Source organism: Colobus angolensis, unplaced genomic scaffold, assembly GCF_000951035.1.
Source record: "Colobus angolensis palliatus isolate OR3802 unplaced genomic scaffold, Cang.pa_1.0 Scaffold41, whole genome shotgun sequence".
In the NCBI taxonomy this organism is placed as follows: domain Eukaryota; kingdom Metazoa; phylum Chordata; class Mammalia; order Primates; family Cercopithecidae; genus Colobus; species Colobus angolensis.
Genome location: NW_012117488.1, coordinates 2,471,503 through 2,472,817, shown reverse-complemented (window position 1 = coordinate 2,472,817; position 1,315 = coordinate 2,471,503).

Below are 1,315 nucleotides of genomic sequence, written 5' to 3'. Positions count from 1 at the left end.
GGACGGAGAGGAAAATAGGGATCAAGGATGGGGTTAAAGGAAATATATTTACCAAGTTAGGGGAGACTGTGGGAGGATGAAGTTTAGGATCCCAGGAGAAATCAGAGTTTTGGTTTGGATATGTAAAACTTGAGATATTTATTGGACATCAGCATGGGGACGCTAAACAGGCAGTAAAGTTAGAGCTGTAAATTTGGACATGTTGAATAGAGATTTGCTGAAGCCAAGAGAGTGGATTAAAGAAAAAAACGGGCTCAAAAACTGAAGAGCTATGATATTTAGAAATTAAGAAGTAGAAATAATTCAGAAAAGTAAATTGAAAAAGAATGGCCAATGAGATAGAGAAAAACAAAGACTGTGTGCTATATAAGCAGCCTGAAATGTGAAATGCCTGAAGAAGGAAGGGATGATTGTCTTTGTCATATTGCTGAGACATAACATGAGAATGGAGAATCAAGCATTTGACATATCAACATGGGGCAGGCAGGTCATGAGAGGGGCTGTTTGTGTGGGATGCTTGACAGTGAGATTATGGAGGAGGTTTAGTTACTGTAAAGAAAAGGTTGAGGCTGAGGTGGGATGATAGAAAAGACTTTCTCAGAGGTCAAGGAACTGAGAGACTGGGGTATTAGATGCTTGTCTACCACATGTGAAAGGCCCCAAAGATTAACAACAAGAGTAGTGATAAAGAGAGGAAGAGTCAGCTGATAAAATATTCAGTGAATAAAGGGGTTGGGAGATCCAGAATACCTAGAGCAAGGGAGTCGTGAGTAATATAGCCTGATGACATGTGTTTCACTTTATGTGTATTGTTGTTTTGTGGCTTTCTGGAAGATTTAGAAGCTAAAGAAAGAGAATAAATGATTTGGAAGCAAAGATAAGAAGGAAGAAGGGTATCTAATCTATGTCACTTCGAGCTCTGTCACATTAGGAATATAGAGGCAAAGCAGGATGTCACCACCAAAGGGAGATGCTAGCCTCTCTGCCACTCCTCAGTTTGTGAGCTTTCTATGCCTTATTTCATCATCTCAATGAGCCCATCAATATCCAATTCATACTGTTTAGTGAGGCTGAATTGAAATAATGTACACAGAAGTCTTATCTTATTTTGAACACTGAAAATTTAGCAAAACTTTCAATTAAGTATTAAATATCAACACATTTCCTAAACATGATATTTAAATATATGTTATTTCTAAAAAGGTTTTCAGAGCATAAAATTTGTAATAAGTTGTGAATGTGTGATCTTTGATGTTGTTATCATTACTATTTTTCCTAATTTCTGTTTTTTTTGTTTGTTTGTTTTTTTTTTTTT